Here is a 15,853-nt window from a genome sequence, read left to right as displayed (position 1 = left end):
CTTCTTTAGTGCATTTATTTACATCTGTTGAATGCAAAAACGGTTCTCCCATGTTTGGTGTATTGTAAATGCATACGATGTACGCATACACTGGGTTATTCTGGGCCATTGGGACTTTTGCTTGACATATACAGTTGCTTTTTCAGTTCGCATAATCTCTGATGGGAATGACACACGTAGGAACATAGGAAGCTACCTTACCCTGAGTCAGACTATTGGTCCATCTATATCACTATTGTCTGCACTGACTGGCAGCAGCTCTCCAGGATTCCAAACTGGGTACATTGTACTCAACCAGAATTAAATGGTAATAAGAGAAAAAGTTGTGTGTTTATTGCAAGATCTACATAAAAGCTTCACAATCTAAGTTTAGTTTCAGTGAGTGTTCTGTTCTTTTCATATACTCTTAAGGATGGTAAGCTAAAACAGCAAAATATTATTTTTTTGTGACCGGTAGTATTGTGCTGTGCCTGTATCCATTCCCATATGTGATCAGTGCGAATGCTATATGTCAGAGATGGGTGACCTCCAGATGTTGCTAGACTGCAACTCCTACCCTCTATGACCATTGATCATGCGGGCTGGGGCTGATGGAACCAACCAGCATCCTGGTGGGCCACAAGTCCCCCATCTCTGAGGTAGACTGCGGCTGCTTCCAGATGACCTGTTTGTTGAGCATTCACTCCGCTTTAACTGTCGGTGAGGTTAGAGAACATTGTGTCAAGCCACACTTTCCTGTCACTTTCATAATGGCAAAAGGCCTTAATCCAGGCATGGCCAAACTCGGCCCTCCAGATGTTTTGGGACTACAATTCCTATCACCCCTGACCATTGGTCCTCTTAGCTAGGGATGATAGGAGTTGTAGTCCCAAAACATCTGGATGGCTGAGTTTGGCCATGCCTAAAATCTTGTTACAATCTTGCTGCCATGCTTAAGGTAGGTACCTGAGAAGATAATAACATTAATTTTAAATAATTTTGCAGAAGTGCATTATTTTTAAGCTAAATCTGTTTACACTTTTACACCATATAAATGCTTCTCCCCTGTTCCCAGATCAACTGCATTCCTTTGGCCGCTGCCAAGTACTAATAGGCAAAACAGAAACAGTTAACGTACTTGGACTGAAAGCTGTGATGCTCCTGGAGCTTCAGTAATATTCCAATTTCATTCCCCACCACCTGAAAATAACCGAGACTCATTTGAATGGTCCATTACTTCCAGAAAAAAATATATGTGAAAGTCAACTCAAAGTTCAGTCACAGGTGCCTTTTGCAATCAAAACACAGAAGCAGCTGGACGTTTGTTTCCCTAATATTTTTAATGGCTGCTTTATAGTCATATGTTGCTTGACATTCAGATTGTGTACACATTACCATTCCAATGCGCTCCCACTGCTGGTGTCTGAAACCGAATACATGTGGTGTTACCCACAATCCATAAGTATCCTGTAGCTTCTTGAGAAATACTCCTGTTGGATTTTCTTTCCCTTGAACCAGCTTCCATTTGATTCAGATATGTAAGCCGTGGTTTTGTTGAGGCATGCATGTTTGAGACAGCCATTGCGCATGCACAGATGACAGCTTCAGCAGGGGAAGGGGGAACAAACCAGGTAATGAGCATAGAGTGAAGGCATCTCTGCCCCCTCTCTGTTGTGAACAGCAACGTTTATAGCCTGTTAGTGATGCGATGCTTTAGTTACAACTGCACATTGCATTAAATGTGGCTTTACAACTGGAACAAGAACATGGCATACCAGTTGTAGTCAGACTGATTTTAGTCCTGTTAGGTGACTAACTGTGTTCAGCAAACTATAAGGTTTCACTTGAGTCAAAAAGTATTCTGCCATGGAGGTTGAGGAGCTGGTTAGACAGCTTTCCCTTAATCTGTTCTACATATGTATTGACAATTCAACCCCAGGGAGTTATGAATAATCTGGAAAGGCACTTCTTCATAACAGGGGCCCATCAACAATAGTAAACAAGGCTGTTAATTTCCTGAGTTCCCTCCCAATTAATTCAGGAGGAGTGGGGCTGGCTGTTCGAAGTGGTATCATCGTGCTTTCAACGTATAGTGTGAATGTAGACTAAGTAATACAGTACCCAGAGTAGACCCATTGAGATCCTTACATTACAAGTCAATTTATTTCATTGGGTCTACTCTAGGTATGACTTTGTAGGATATCACCTACAAAATTTATACTGTCATCTTTCCATTGGGATATTTCAAATGATTTGTGCCTATTACATCTTCTGCATATATTGTGAAAGATACGTTTGCTGTTTCTTCAAACATAATTGCATAAGCATCATGCACACACATGTGGTCCAATCCTATGCAGACATAGGTGTGTCTGTTGATTTCAATAGCTATTGGTGTTCTCAACTCTGTGTAGAATTAAGATATTGGTGTATATTTGTAACAAGTGAAGCAGCCCCAAGACTTTTGGTGAAACATCCCACCCATTTCTTCGAGTTGGCAGTCCTGCCTGAAGATCACAAATAATTTCAATCTGGTGATTGCTGAGAATACTTAGTTTCACCTGCCTGTGAGCTGGCTTTGCAAAGCTTGTTATGTTCCTCATTCCTGTCAGGTGTTTTTCCAGTTTCACTTGGGAGGTCTTGGCAGAGTTATTGCCTCTTGCTTTTCCCTGGTTCCTGCAACTCAAGTGTGACAGGGGAAGGGAAGCCAGATTGGTTCACTCTTCCATGGGGGTGAGCTGTAGCAATAGTAACACCTGATAACAAATCTATTAACTGGACCTGTAAAAAGAGAAGATTTTTTAATCTGAAACTTTGCCAAAATAACTTAGGTAACTGTTTTGTCAAGCCATGCTAAACTTAACATGTTTTGCTACATACAGGTACAAAATAAGTGTATTTTGATAATGTTAGAAAAAGTACTATAATTGCATTTGCATTCCATTCTTTATCCAAGCAGCTTACTGTGAGATAACCTGCCTCATATAACCAACATACTTAAGTCTAATTAATGCATGAAGGGGTTAATACCATAGAGTAAGCTGTCCTGCCAAACTTAGCTAAATCCACTTCCTCTCACCTTGGGAGGAACTAGGTTTGAGCTGGTTGTTCAACATGGCTCTCACCAGCCATCAAAGGCACTGGCCAGGGGCTGAGGCACTGTGGGCTCCTAGATCTTTTTTTTTTTGGAACGGGCTGGGCCCCCTCAATGTTCAGAGGGCCCCCTGCACATGGCGTCAGGATGTGTTGTCATGTGTGGGCTCCCTCAATCCTCCAGAGAAGCTGGTGGCTTTGTTAGCAATTCTTGCTATACCAAAACTTTGGACACTGTAAGTCAGCTAAGTTTTACTGCCCATGCAACTTCTCTGAAACACAGGAATCTGACCTTCAAAGAGTTTGTAAGTAAACCATTTTTTAACTTACCAAATTGTTGTATTTTCCTATGCTGGGGAAGAGGGAAACTTTGGAAAGAAACCTTTTAAGGGAACGTTTTGGAACTCACTTTAAATGGCATATTTTAAATATCTAATAGCCTATATTTCCATACTTTGTTGCATGTTTTGTGATTTGAAATCTCTGCTGGGGTTCTCTCACCAAAGAGTAATTCTCCCTATTCCCCCATCCAATAATTTTGGAAATTATAGTTCGCAGAGCACCCTTAACAATTTTTTCCAGGATTCTTGGGGGGAGGGATATGTTTTCCATGTACTTCAAATGTATGGTGTGTACATGGTCCTAATGAGCTTCATAGGTGAACACTATGCAATCTCAAAACGCATTGCTATAAATTTGTTAGTTTAGACAGGAGAGGGTTAATGGAGTCAGATGGGCTGCTGGAGAGACTTCCTTAATAATCAGCATTAAAGTTGCCAGGTGTCCCTTTTGTTAGAGGAATTACAGGTAAAAGGTTCACACAGGCTAGAAAACACCTGGAGACACCTCTGGATAGTGAGGGCCATTTTGACACAAACAAAAAAGCCTTCCCCCCCCCCCTCCGCCAACCAGATTCCCAGCTGATGTTATCCAGGTCTCCATGTGTGCCTCTAAAGCATGGATAGGCAAACTAAGGCCCAGGGGCCAGATCAGGCCCAATCACCTTCTAAATCTGGCCCGTGGACGGTCCGGGAATCAGTGTGTTTTTACATGAGTAGAATATGTGCTTTTATTTAAAATGCATCTCTGGGTTATTTGTGGGGCATAGGAATTCATTCACTTTTATTTTTCCCCCCAAAATAGTCCGGCCCCCCACAAGGTCTGAGGGACAGTGGACCAGCCCCCTGCTGAAAAAGTTTGCTGACCCCCTGCTCTAAAGGGAAGCCAAGGAAACAAGGTAAGAGTTGTGGGGGAGAGAGAATAACAGGAAGGGACAGAAGGTTTACTTTTAGCTCTGGAAAATGGCTTCAAGGGGGCAACCTATATCTGAAGCTCTGATATGAATCAAGGGATTCTGCTCTTGGAGTTCTTAAACCAGTGCTGAGGAAACTGGCCCTCCAGATGTTGTGAAACTTCACCTCCCATCAGCTCCAGCCAGCATGGCCGCTGGTCACCACAATGGAAGTTTTAGTCCCACAACATCCAGAGGGACATAGGTTTCCCCATCACTGCTTTAAGCTGTTTGCCTTCACCTATGCTCAACACAGAATCATAGAATCTTAGAGTTGGAAAGGGACCCAAGGGCCACCTAGTTCAACCCCCTGCAATGCAGGAATTTCTATATTTAGGATTACAAAACTGAGTAAGTCTCCTGTGACTTTGAAAAGAAACCAAGCGTGGGGCCCCTGGAAGTTCCTCCCACTCATAGAAACAGGGCGAGTGTAACAGTACCTTACAAAATAAACATGATGGTTTAGGTGGCTATAAGGCTAAGCTGTGAATCGGGAAGGTCATGGTTCAGGAGGCATCCTTCCCGCTGCCTGCCATGACGTCACTAGCAATGCAAACAAACTTAGAAAAGAAGTGGAGTGGTTTTGGGAAGCTTGCTCACCATGATCTTGTCAATCAAGCATGCCTAATGCACATCTTGAATGGTTCCGTTCTGTCTGGAGCATGTTGCCCAGGCATTCCGGTATTTTCTGCTTTACAGTCAGTTCCCCGCCCCTTTCTGTAGGCTCCGGTACACGCTCACAGCTGCACTGCTTTTCATGGTATTTTCAGGGCATCTGAGGGTTTCAAGAATCTGGCTGCATTCAGCAGCTTCTGATGCCGTTGTTGGCAGAGATGAGAAAGCTCAGTCTTTTCCAAGTGCTTTGTTGCACGTTTAGGCAAACCAGTATCTCTCATCCGCAAGCCTTCTCCTGCTTCCCCAGTATGGGAATAAATACTGTATTTCTTTGCAGGTGTATTGCAGCACTGTGGAAACTTCTCTGCTAAGTATTATCATGATAGCTTGAGATCAGACTGCTGATCTTTTTGAAGCGTCTTTAAAATCCAAACTGTTGGACTGAGCATAATTGCAAATTTGACTGTCAGTAGAGGAATATTGTGAATTTGTTCCCGGAACAGTTGCCAGTGTTGTACTAGATGCATTTCCTTATCCTGGGTGAAGCAAAAGACGTTCAACAGACAAAGACGGTTATGTGCAGAGAGGGGGGTGTAATTTGGTAGTGTTCCAAGCAGACCTGAGTAATGTCAAAGGCATCTCATTAAACCGGATCTCAGAGGCAGGTTTGGCATCTCATTTCCATTCTTTTGGGTAAAATATTCTGCTCCAGGGTCAAAGGATGTGCTTGTTTCTCTAACATACCTGTCTTTGGACAGTTGAGGTATAAGAGCTTCTGAAAAGAGGCTTATTGAGCCCCTTAAGCATGAAAAACCTGTTCACACTCCCAGGAAAGGAGAGTCTCCCTTGAGCAACAGTCTGCTATAAAGTGCTCTGGTGGCTGCCATTCAAAAAGGAAAAATGGGCTTCTACAACCCATCCTGGGTCAAAGCTGCTTGTGACGTTGACTTCTGGTGGCTCAGATTTTATCTTAGAATAAGCAAAATGAAGCAATAGAGGCGAGTGTTTCAGGAAAACGAAATAAACATCAGAAACTCAAGTGCTTACCTGGACTGGTGTTTTATGGGTTTTTGGAACTGTTGTAGACAGTTGTTTTATCTTCCATATTTAAAAACTGCTTTTCCTCCAGGGAAGCATGCAAAGAGGTTGTGATCACCCTGTTGTCTTAACAGGTTCATGGGCAAGGAATTGGTAGTGGATTGTGCCCAGACCTTTGAAACCGCTTAGGTAACAGTCATGATAAAAGGATACTCTGGGAATGTAATATAAGGTGTAATAGTACAGCCCCTTAAGCAACAGAGTGAGCATACAGGGGCCCGTGTGGTGTAGTGGTTAGAGTGTCATACTAGCACCTGGGAGACCAGGGTTCTGTTCCCGACTCGATCATGAAGCTCACTGGGTGACCTTGGGCCAGTTGCTGCCTCTCAGCCTGACCTACCTCAAAGGGTTGTTGAGGATAAAGTGGAGTGAAGAGAACTAAGTATGCTACCTTGAGCTCCTTGGAGAAAAGGTGGAAGGTAAATGTAAAAAACAAACTAATTAAGTAAATGAATAACAGCTGCATTATATGGTCAGTTATCTAAGATAATTAAGAACAGAAAGCCCAAGGGCCTTAGTGCATATTTTGTGCAAATATTTGAAATTTGGCCTTGGTGCCATTAAAAAAAATCAGCTTGAAAAAAAATTAAAGGAGATAAACTATAGGTGTGGCTAGTCCTACTATTAGGTAGAGTGAAGTTGCTATATCAGGTAGGAGATTTGGGAGGACATGAGGTGCTGGAGGACATAGCTATGGGTGCCACATGCTCTGCTCTGTGCTCCCTGCAGCCCTCAGGTCCAATGGAGGAGTTCTGTTCTGTCAGCAGTGTTGTAATAAGATCCCACTGTCAATCTAATCCCCAGACATGGGAACCCAAGTGGCTGCTCTGCAAAGGATCGCTGGCATCCACCCACAATGTAATGTTCCTTGGTAAAATGCAACAAGCAGAGGCTTGGCAACCATATGTCAGGAGTGCTCTGATGGTGTTTCCTGCTTGGCAGGGGGTTGGACTCGATGGCCCTTGTGGTCTCTTCCAACTCTATGATTCTATGACTCCAGCCATCATTTCCTGTCTGTCCCGTTAGCCTCCCAATATCAGCCTAGGAAACTCCTTATCTAACTCCATTATTCTCATAATACAAGTAGCAATGGGGAAGATTGGGGGGTGGGGAGTCAGCAGCATTGGGACCGGTAGGGTGGAAAGCAGGGAGGCCAACAGTAGCTGGAGCCAGAGACAATGAGGGGGGAAGCCAGGTAATTTAGTTTTGTCCCCATCTTCCCTGCTGAGTTCTACAAGAGCAACACTGAGGCTAAGGAGGAGAAAGCTTACAACCAGATACAGTAAATAAGCCAGTGGGGGCTGGCAGAGGTGAGGCAGAGGTTGGTGGGACCATGGGAGAGCATTTCACACCTTGGTGTCTCATTCTCATCCTCACATTCCACTGAAATGTCAGTGGAGCCTGGTGGAACCTAGACCTTGTGGGGCACCTGGGAAGTCCCGCTGCCGACACTGAGGCAGTTTCAGTCCTCTGCTCACTTCTCAATTACAGTGGTGCCTCGCAAGACGAAATTAATCCGTTCCGCGAGTCTCTTCGTCTTGCGGAGCACGGCTATTAGCGGCTTAGCGGCTATTAGCGGCTTAGCGGCTATTAACAGCTTAGCGGCTTAGCAGCTATTAACGGCTTAGCGGCTTTAAGAAAAAGGAAACAAACTTGCAAGAACTCTCAAGACGTTTCGTCTTGCGAAGCAAGCCCATAGGGAAATTCGTCTTGCGGAACGACTCAAAAAACGGAAAACTCTTTCGTCTTGCGCGTTTTTCGTCTTGCGAGGCATTCGTCTTGCGAGGTACCACTGTACCGTATTTTTCGCTCTATAGGATGCACCCGACCATAGGACACACCTTGTTTTAAAGGGGGAGAACAAGAAAAAAATTTCTCCCCCTCTCTGCTCAGCGCCCCTTCAGCGAAGCGGCAGGAGAAACGGAGCCCCTTCCATTTCTCCTCCCGCTTGGCTGAAGGGGCGCTGCGCAGCTTTCCCTCTCTGCTGAAGCTAGGAGAGTCTTGCTCTCCCGGCTTCAGCAAAAGGAACCTGAAGCCTCCGGAGCGCAGCAGGACCTCCCGCTGTGTTCCGGAGGCTTCAGGCGGCTATCCCTGAAGCCTGGCGAGCGAGAAGGGTAGGGGCGCACCGACCCCTCTGGCTCTCCAGGCTTCAGCGAAAGCAACGCGAAGCCTCTGGAGTGTGGAGGGAGTGCTCCCTCTGCGCTTCGGAGGCTTCGCGTTGCTATCACTGAAGCCAAGGAGCCTGCATTCGCTCCATAGGACGCACACACATTTCCCCTTAATTTTTGGAGGGGAAAAAGTGCTTCCTATAGAGCGAAAAATACGGTAAGTGCATAGCACTGTGTTTGTAGCACCACTTATGGCATACCTTGTTCAGTGGTGCTCTCTCAAGTCTGTAAAATAACAAAGGAAAACTGCCAACTACTATGAGATTGGTTTGTAATAAAGATTCCTTCTGAACATAGCAATTACTATTATTTATTTAGATTGCATTCTATTTATTGACTAATAGAGACTGTCCAGTCTGATACCTGTACATAGATTTAAGAAGTCTGTAAGCACACAGGAGCTTACCTAGGAGTTGGTTAGGTTGGCCTCCACCAAGGGCACAGGCCTCGGGGTGGGGCAAAAATCATGCCTCTCCACACCGATACACCTCCTTGCCAATGGTGCAAGGGACGGGGAGGGGGCGGCGCTGGTACAGTTCCTTGCCAAGGGCGCCCAGGTACGCTTCTGTAAGCACACAATGAAGTACATGTGGTACCCATGAGTAAACAGTCAAGGGCCAGTTTGAGCTGGACTATGTGCTGCTATGGTTCTTGGAAATGTTGTTTTTAAGAGAACTGGAACTTAACTAAAATTGTCCAGCTGGTTAACTTTGAGGAAACAGTCTCTGAAGCCTTAATAATAGATAAGATGTGGGAGATCAGTGAATTGATCTTGTGACATTCTCTTAAAAAACAAACCAACCAGGTGTGTTTTCGTGTGTGTGTGTGTGTGTGTGTGTGTGTGTGTGTGTGTGTGTGTGTTCTGAAAAACAAGTTCAGGACTTTAACTTTCCCCCCACTTACCATTTCACCAACCTAAATCAAGTCCCTAAGTTCCTGGGGAAATATCACCTCATTACTAAAATTATGTTGGTGGCTCCTTTTAGAATGTTGTTAGCTATTCACTGAAACTCCCTCCCACCACTCTAGCCCAGAGCTTTCCCAACTGTGCGTTGTGACACAATAGTGTGTTGGCTGCAGTGTGTAGGTGTGTCATGCAGACACTCCCCGTGCTCCTGCTTGCTTTGCTATGTAACTGCAGTTCAACAGAAGCAGACATTTTATATGATTGAAAGTCAAGACAATTATTTCCACTCTCCAGCAAACAGAAAATAAAAAATAGTTGCCCCTGACAAAGGGCCCCAGTATTGCTTCATGAATGGCATCCTACTGTGCGTTGATGAAGTCCTTTCTTGTTCTGGTTGGATAATAATTAAGTCCTACCTGGCTGGGCACTGTAGGAGAGAGTGTATGGGACAGCAAGGCAAAGTACGTCCTTTTATTTTCCTTAATTATATTTTTATTTCCATTCATAGAAAAACAGGATATACAACAGTAATACCAGGAAGAACAGGCAGGCAGGCAGGCAGGAAGAAGGCAGCAAGGAAGTGTGTGACCCATGCAGTTTCTTTCAGGTCAAGGTTGGAATATGTTCTCCTGCTCTACGCATCCCGTACTTTGTTTATGGCTAAATATTATTATTATTATTATAATCCATCAGATTTCACTAAGTACTAAGTGTTCCTACAAATGGCAATCAATTAATGGAATTTCTAAGGTCAAACGAGCAAGGGTGAAGCTTTTAAAAAAAGTGTATTCAACAGTTTCGCTCAGAGTAGACCCATTGAAATTAATAGACGTACCTTGGTAAAGCCGTTAATTTCAGTGTGTCTGAGTAAAACTAAGTTGCATACCACCCAGTATCTGTAGTTTAATGATAGTCATACCTTGGGTTACAGCCGCTTCAGGTTGCGTTTTTTTGGGTTGCAGACCGCCGAAACCCAGAAGTACTGGAACAGGTTACTTCCAGGTTTCGGCGGTCGTGCATGCGCAGAAGCACTAAATCACACTTTGCGCATGAGCAGAAGTACCGAATCGCAACCCGCACATTTGCAGATGCGGGTTGCGAACACTGTGGGTTGCGAATGTGCATCCCGCACGGATCACGTTTACAACCCGAGCATCCACTGTACTTTGCTTTTCTTTTTAAATAAAAAAAAATGATGAGAAACTTAAGCTGTAACTGGAAGCAGAATATAAATGGGAGAGAGAAAGAGGGGCTTTATATAAAAGGTTGCTGGGAGGTAGATCTCTGGGTGATTTGAAAGGAATAATTAGGGAAGGGGGTCGACAACCAGGAGTGGATTTTTTTGTGGGAGGACGATTCACACCCTGGCCAGCACCTCTTTAATCTTCTACCCTCAGGCAGGAAATATAGAAGTATAATCATTCGTACCAACAGGCTAAAAAACAGTTTCTATCCGTGGGCTGTTAGGCTCCTGAACAGAAAATAATATAGTGCAACTGACTTTTGGGGTTGGCGACAAGCACACAGAGTGCAATGGGATTGAGTGTTTGTGTGTGGGGGGAGGGAAGGTTGTACATGGACAATAAAAGTATGATGATGATGATGAATCTGGAATCAGTCCCAAATCCTGGGCTGCACATGTGCTCAGAGGCACCATGTTTCTCAGTTCTGAGTGTATGCTTGCCTACCTGATCCCAGTGGTGGACCTTGGGTCTCAAATTTCACCAGTGCCCTTTGCGATGCCAAAATTCCATGCCCCCCCCCCGCCTCTCTTGCTCCTTTTTGAATCATAGTTGCAGTGTCCCCTGTGGCATCCTTGAGTCTTCATAACCACTGTGACAGAACTGGTTGGTTGCGCTCCCCTAAATCCACCTCTGCTGATCCATTCTATGATTCTTTTTCACCTGGCTCTTGTTGATGGATCACAGGAGTAGTAGATACTACAGGGCTGAAATCTGCCCACCCCCATTTTATATCCCTTTCTCCTCATGCCATTCCCCTCCCTCATGACTGAAAGTGCCTCTATCAAGCTTCTTTTACTCTAAGACACAGATGGGGAAACTGTGGTCCTTAAGGTGTTGCTGGCTCTCATCTGCCACCTGGTCCAGCCAGCATCGCCAATAGGACATGAGTGATTGGAGTTGTAGTCCGGCAGCATAGAGAACCATCAGTCCCTTGGCCTTGGCCCTGGGGTAAATGTGTGGGTACCTTTTGAAGCACGGCTGGTTGCTTGGTAAAAGAGTGGCAATTGTTTTGATCCCTATCCAAGGTTTCCCAGAGATTTGTCTTCTCAATTAACATTTTCTAGCAGCCACTATCTTCTCAATGACATATTTAGCTGGGGGGGGGGGGAGATTTGTCAAAGGCTGCTAAGCAACTATGGAACCTCTGTGACAAAAGGTAGCACACCCAACTCTGTTCAAGTGTTCCTAAAGGGCTTCCATCCAGCTGAATGCACTAGGACGGGTCAGCAAACTTTTTCAGCAGGGGGCCAGTCCACTGTCCCTCAGACCTTGTGGGGGGCCGGACTATATTTTTTTTTGCGGGGGAAATGAACAAATTCCTATGCCCCACAAATATACCAGAGATGCATATTAAATAAAATGACACATTCTACTCATGTAAAAACACGCTGGACCGTCCTCGGGCCAGATTTAGAAGGTGATTGGGCTGGATCCGGCCCCCAGGCCTGTTTGCCTACCCATGCACTAGGAGATAAGAGAGAACTGTAGATCTGTGGTCGGATCATTCTTACTAACTTCTCTGTTCATGGCCTATTTATCCATCTCTTCTAAGCCGTCTAAATAAATGCTAAACGGCAGCAGTGGCAGTACATGGAAATAAAAAACTGGTATGTTTGGGGTTTGGTAACTGGTGCTACTGTAAGTAGAACAACTGTGCTACTTTGGTGGTTGTGGAGTGTAGGCTGATGAGTATTAATTCAGAGACCAGCAATGTGCAACTTTGTATTGCTACTAGCCATGATAGCTATGCTTTGCCTCGAGTCGGCAGCAGTATGCTTCTGAATACCAGTTGCTGGAAACCACAGGAGGGGTGACGGCTTGGGTCCTGCTTGCAGGTCCCCCCCACCCCGGCATCCAGGTGGCCAATGTGAGAACAGGAGGCTGGATTAGGTGGGTTATTGTCTGTGGTCAGGGCTGTGGACAGGGACTTGGGCTCTTTATTCATGCACAGAGTCTACTTCACACCTATAAATTAAAGGGGGGGAGGGAGAGGAAAACACAAATGCTTACATGAAAGAGGCCATGGGAATTGTTTTCAAAATACTATATGAAAATAAAAGGCTCTAAATTGTTTGGCTACCTGCCAGGCTGTCTTGGCAACTGAAAATTATATTGCCGAGAACCTAGTAAAGAATCACTATGCCAGAATAACAACAAAACAGATCGTCTGGGTCATTATGAAAGTAAGCAAAAGAGCCCCACTACTTTATTGTTATGTTAATTTATCCAGAAATGGTTAACAACATTGGCCTGTGCCATGATGAGAAATAGTGTTTGAAGGGCAATCTCCCCCATGCCTTTGTAAAACAAAATTGAAATATGTAGAGTATTTCATTAGCACATCTACTCTGAAAAGTGCTGGGCTGCATGGAAATGTGACATTTGCTTAATAAGTTTGCTCAGTGAAACCCACAGGTGACGGTTTAATGAACTGTGGGAGAATGGCAGGAAAAAGGGAATTCTGCACACCTCTGTGAGATAAGCTTGTAGATTGCTATGGTTACAGACGTCTAAATCTCCATTCCCTGACAGCAGCATATCCGTTTACAGCAGCCAGAGCCATTTTTCTTCCTGTTTCTGAAAGGCATCTAAAGTATTCATGGCCTATTGGTGAATCTTGCCTCTGAAAAACAGGTTTGCTCGTTTAGGGCAGGAAATAAAATGAAAAGGTGGGGGAGGAGTGGGAGGAGGAAGGAAAACACTCCATTTTTATAGTGACAAAATAGAAAAGTACTAGATCAAATGCAGCTTTCCTGTTTTGATATTCTCACTTGGCTAAACGAAAATATTCATCCTTCTTCACAGAATGCAAACTGAACAATTGCTTATCTCAAAATGTCTGCTTGAAAGGCTTGCCTTAAAATAAAATTTTACAACCCACACTCCAAAGACTTTGGAACTTCATAGTACTACAGTGGTGCATCGCAAGACGAAATTAATTCGTTCCGCAAGTCTCTTCGTCTTGCGGTTTTTTCGTCTTGCGATGCACGGTTTCCCATAGGAATGCATTGAAAATCAATTAATGCGTTCCTAGGGAAACCGCCTTCAGACCAGGTCCGGGGACAGTCTGTCCCCGGACCTCTTCTGAAGGCTGGGGGGGGGGGACAAGGGCTTTTCTTCCCACCCCCAGCATTTTAAAAAACCCTGGGACAGCGGAGGACTTCTCCGCTGTCCGGGGCGATTTAAAAGCCCCTGGGAAGGCAGGCAGGGGGGACAAAGACTTTCGCCCCCTGCCCGCCTTCAGAAGGTGTTCCCGCCCCCCGCCCCACTTCGGAACAGCTTTCCGAAGTGGGGCGGCTGGGGCAGGTGTCCCCGCCCCCCCCGCCCCACTTCGGAACAGCTTTCCGAAGTGGGGCGGCTGGGCCAGGTGTCCCCGTCCCCCCTCCCCACTTCGGAACAGCTTTCCGAAGTGGGGCGGATGGGGCAGCTGTTCCCGCCCCCCCTCCCCCCTTCGGAACAGCGTTCCGAAGTGGGGCGGATGGGGCAGCTGTTCCCGCCCCCCCTCCCCACTTCGGAACAGCGTTCCGAAGTGGGGCGGATGGGGCAGCTGTTCCCGCCCCCTCCCCCCTTCGGAACAGCGTTCCGAAGTGGGGCGGATGGGGCAGCTGTTCCCGCCCCCCCTCCCCCCTTTGGAACAGCGTTCCGAAGTGGGGCGGATGGGGCAGCTGTTCCCGCCCCCCCCCTTTGGAACAGCGTTCCGAAGTGGGGCGGATGGGGCAGCTGTTCCCGCCCCCCTCCCCCCTTCGGAACAGCGTTCCGAAGTGGGGCGGATGGGGCAGCTGTTCCCGCCCCCCTTCCCCACTTCGGAACAGCGTTCCGAAGTGGGGCGGATGGGGCAGCTGTTCCCGCCCCCCTTCCCCACTTCGGAACAGCGTTCCGAAGTGGGGCGGATGGGGCAGCTGTTCCCGCCCCCCTTCGGAACAGCGTTCCGAAGTGGGGCGGATGGGGCAGCTGTTCCCGCCCCCCTCCCCCCTTCGGAACAGCGTTCCGAAGTGGGGCGGATGGGGCAGCTGTTCCCGCCCCCCCGCCCCCCTTCGGAACAGCGTTCCGAAGGGGGGCGGGGCGGATGGGGCAGCTGTTCCCGCCCCCCCTCCCCCCTTCGGAACAGCGTTCCGAAGTGGGGCGGCTGGGGCAGATGTTCCCGCCCCCCGCTTCGGAACAGCGTTTTAAAATGCTGGGGGTCGGCAGCGAACGCTCCCGACCCCCAGCATTTTAAAATCTCCCCGGGACACGGGGAGATTTTAAAATGCTGGGGGTCGGCAGCGCTTCGCTCCCGACCCCCAGCATTTTAAGATCTCCCCGGGACACGGGGAGATTTTAAAATGCTGGGGGTCGGCAGCGAACGCTTCGCTCCCGCCCGCCAGCATTTTAAGATCGCCGGGGCAGGCGGGGGGAAGGCAGGCGGGGGGGAGCAAAGACTTTTGCCCCCCGCCGGCCTTCAGAAGAGGTCCTCTTCTGAAGGCCGGCTGTGGGCGAAAGTCTTTGCTCCCGACCGCCAGCATTTCCCTATGGGCTTTCGTCTTGCGATGCAAGCCCATAGGGAAATTCGTCTTGCGAAGCGCCTCCAAAACAGAAAACCCTTTCGTCTTGCGGGTTTTCCGTCTTGCGAGGCATTCGTCTTGCGGGGTACCACTGTATTTCGAATTTCCAAGGACCTCCATAGAATTGCAAAATGTTACACTTGGATGCAGCTCCTTGATTTTTTTTTATATCTTAGGATATTTTATTCCTAAAGTCCAGACTTTCTGACAGATGTTAATGTTGCACCTTTTATTTGTTATATTTTGTGTGCCTTTATTGTTGTATTCTTTGCATATGAATACATTTTTATTGGGTGGCATTTACATTCTGGCAAGCCATCCTGAATGTTGCATGGATGGAATAATTTCTGTGATTGTATGATTAACTACAGCTGACCCATGGTTAGTGAACCTTCGCAAAATTACAGGGTGGTATTCACTAAGTCCTACTCAGAGTAGACTCTTCAGTGAATTAGGCACTTGATGGTCCTTATCTAATTCTTCTGTGTCCTTAACCTTGTTAAATACTTTAGGCAGAGAGGCTAGTAAAGGCATAACACAATGTTGACATTTACCTAGAGTTAAGGAAGTGGCCCATACTACTTCCTCTCCCAATTTAACCTCCGTTGTTGTAGAGCAATTCCTCCTATTTTCTCCATGGTGGTATGGAATTACGGTTGAATGACTGCAACCCCACTCAACACAAACTGGGAGACTTTCTGAACTTGACTTTGGAAACCATAGTTCCCAGGTTTCAAAAATTGTTCAGAGTGCCTTTGTGTGGGTGTTAACAAGGTTTGTGTTAATATTGATCAGATTCAGAAGGGACAAATGGCTACATTAACGTATAGGAAGTCAGTTGGAAGATATAGTTCTGGGAGCAGCTTCCTTACCTGTTGAGTGTATTATGCTATGACCAGATTAGCCCATCTTCTCAA

General features: G+C 46.4%; 1 protein-coding gene across 1 annotated transcript in view; it reads left to right on the top strand.

Moving 5' to 3' along the window:
* The first annotated feature begins 4,199 nt into the window (after positions 1-4,199).
* The window catches only part of RTN4IP1 (reticulon 4 interacting protein 1), a 97,228-nt gene continuing 85,574 nt past the window's right edge, over positions 4,200-15,853 (top strand). Inside the window, exon 1 of the mRNA XM_081186624.1 lies at positions 4,200-4,309. The gene's annotated coding sequence lies outside the window, so the exon portion shown is untranslated. The remainder of the gene's footprint in view (positions 4,310-15,853) is intronic.

This window comes from Podarcis bocagei, assembly GCF_964188305.1.
Source record: "Podarcis bocagei genome assembly, chromosome: 3".
Lineage (NCBI taxonomy): Eukaryota > Metazoa > Chordata > Lepidosauria > Squamata > Lacertidae > Podarcis > Podarcis bocagei.
The sequence above is the reverse complement of the archived record's forward strand: the minus strand, read 5'-3'. Positions and strand labels throughout refer to the sequence as shown.